The sequence below is a fragment of the Tursiops truncatus genome, chromosome 16 (genome assembly GCF_011762595.2).
Source record: "Tursiops truncatus isolate mTurTru1 chromosome 16, mTurTru1.mat.Y, whole genome shotgun sequence".
Lineage (NCBI taxonomy): Eukaryota > Metazoa > Chordata > Mammalia > Artiodactyla > Delphinidae > Tursiops > Tursiops truncatus.
The window spans coordinates 7,217,569-7,220,746 of record NC_047049.1 but is presented as its reverse complement, the minus strand read 5'-3'; positions in this window follow the sequence as shown (position 1 = coordinate 7,220,746).

The window sequence follows — 3,178 nt, the reverse complement described above, 5'->3', positions numbered from 1 at the left end:
GTACTATTGTTGTAATGTCTGTCTCAACACCCGGCAAGGTCTTGCTTAGTTTACTCATTCTAGCTGTTCTTAGTCGACATCATACAGTTTTTTAAAAGGCGTGAAAACTCACCTCCATACAGATTTTTCTTTTTAAATCTGACTGGTTTCAGGGGAAATCCAAGAATAAAATTTACTAAAAGGTTCCTATGGATTTCAAGAATGTGTTGCATATCAAGTTATCCAGAGGACTATCAGTTGAGTAGAAAATTGAACCTTAGTTCCCAAAAGGCACCTTTCATATAAGAACCGATCTTGTTTGAAGAGGCTGCTCAGCCGAATCACCTACTGATTGAGATGTTATAGAACTTGGTGCTCCTAGAGTGTCTTTGGAATTTCAGAATCGCCTTAGAATGAGTGTCTGCTGGCTAACGAGTATCTTCTGGGTTCTGTGGGGGCCATGCCAGGTTAGTGCTGTATCTCTTCCAGAGTCCAAGGTGATAGGCTTCTTTCATCAGGATTTTAAAATGGGGATTGTAGCCTTTTAGGATTCTACTCTATGTCTCCTCCAACTAATTTAGAGAAAAGGAGACTGGATTCTTTTAACTTACTTGAAAGTCTGGAAATGCTTATTAACATGTTGTAATTGGCTTTTCTGGAGAAGGATCAAAACGTAGAAACAGAAATCTCATCTCCAAACATTCAAATCCTAATTTAAAAGTCTAGACACTGTGGGGCAATGACCATAACTGCTTTAATAAAAAGATTTAAATTGACCACCTTGTGAACTCATATTTTAAGGAGGTAAGAAAAGAGTTGGGGAATATAAAATTTAAATACAATAGAAGTAATGGTTGTTAATTGTGTTCTGGGTCTGATTTGCCTTGACTGTAGGTTTCATCTCAGTTACTACAAGATCTTCACTCTGTTATAAGGTTCTGCTTCATCCTTTCCCACGGCAAGCCTTAATTCTGCTGGACAGGGAGCCTGAAGGCAGCTTGTTCTGCAAATGTGGTGCTAATAAATAATGGAAAATGTTTACTTTTCAACTTTATGACAAACAGATTTGGGGAAAGTTCTGGGATTTAGCTTAACTGCCTTCTTTTTTACAGTGGTTTTTGTGATGTCCTAAATAAGGCAGGGGAGTCAGGACATAGAGTCCATCCAAATTGGGTTACTCTGGGTTCGTTCTGATCCCTGGAGATTGGGGGAGGGGCACCCTCTAGCAGTGAGGTTTTGGAACATCAACAGGGAGATGTGCCCTTGAATGCCGTATGCTACACATGGTCTAGAATGTAGAACTTGGAAGTGGCCTTCTGTTTGTGCAGATTCAGCAAATGTAGTTCATGTCAGCGTCTTTCAATAGCAAAAAAACTAGAAATTAATGCTAATGATAGTGGAATGGTTAAGTTTTGGTGCACCCACAGAAGATATAGGCTGCAGCTACTAAGTGTATTGAGGTAGAAATCAAAAAGATTTCTTGACATGGAAAGATTGTTTCTAGATACCCAATGAAGAAAGCCAGGTTTCCAAATAGTATGGAAGGTATGATCTGACTTTTGTGGGGGAAAAGTTTTTATGTAATATTCCTGTTGAAAGAAAACAATCTAGAAGGATATTCACCAAAGTGGTAACAGTGTTGACCCTAGATCATGGCAGTTCTTCCATCCTTCACTTATTGCATTTTCTAATATTTCTGCAGTAAGTGTATAATAAAAGACTTCAGAAATGTTGGGTCACTGGCTACATGAATTATTTCATGCACACCACCCTATAGAGGTGATTCTGGAAACATTCTTGACTGTGCATCTCTTCATCACCACACTTCAATGTTTTAGATTTGTGGCCAAAGTAAGATCAGCCTTGTTGATGCTGCTAACTTCCCTGCATTCAACTTTTATTTCCAGATGATACCATGTTTTTGCATTGACACTGATTACACTGTTTTGCATTGACACTGATTCTTTTTTCTAATAAATCTAGAGCCAGTTCCACTTGTCTTAGTTCAGAATCCATTTCCTAAATTTCCAAGAAGCATTTAAGAAATGCTTTCTGAGACTGAAAGTGATTCAAAACGAGCAATTACTAATGATATTTCTCTAAGGCATAAGTGCTCACTACAAAACGGAGTTTTGGAGTCTTAATATGTCAGAATGATTTCCTTGATCTTGCAGGTAACTCTCTGCAGGATTCGTGTGTTCTGCTTGTGGTTATTCTCTTTTTTCTTTTTTTTTTTTTGGCCATTCCACTCGGCTTACGAGATCTTACTTCACCAACCAGGGACTGAACCCTGACCCTCAGCAGTGAAAGCGCAGAGTACTGACCACTGGACTGCCAGGGAATTCCCATGTTTATTCTTCAGTACGGTGCCTTTCCTGCTCCAGGAGCCTTAGATTGTGTTATGTGTTAGGAGGTGTAGGCCCCCGATAGTCCAATCCACATACAAACGAGCCTGTGAGGTGTTTGATTCCAAAGCAAATATATGCTTGCTTGGGACGTTTGCTGTGGCCAACCAATTGTGGGCATTGCTTTATGGAGCTCAGGGCCATTAGTCATTTATCTTGACTGATTAGAAACAGCTGTGGTTTAGCTGTACTAAGATGTGGGTCATCCAAAACACCTTTCAGACAGTTTCAGATGGTGGGTTTGTTGGAGAAATTTGGGGGCAATTACCCTTCTCTAGAAATACAGTCAGCCCTCCATATCTGTGGGTTCTGCATCTGTGGGTTCTGCATCTGTGGATTCAACCAACCTCGGATTTAAAATATTCAGAAAAAAAATTCTAGAAAATTCTAAAAGACAACACTTGGGGCTTCCCTGGTGGTGCAGTGGTTGAGAGTCCGCCTGCCGATGCGCGGGACACGGGTTTGTGCCCCGGTCCGGGAAGGTCCCACATGCCGCGGAGCAGCTGGGTCCGTGAGCCATGGCCGCTGAGCCTGCGCGTCCGGAGCCTGTGCTCCGCAACGGGAGAGGTCACAACAGTGAGAGGCCCGCGTACCGCAAAAAAATAATAATAATAAAATAAAATAAAGACAACACTTGAATTTGCCATGCACTGGCAACTATTTACTTAGCCTTTATGTTGTATTAGGTATTATAAGTAATCTAGAGATGATTTAAAGTACAGAGGAGGATATGTGTAGGTTATATACAAATACCCCCCCCCTCCGTTTTCTATAAGAGACTTGAGTATCTTCGG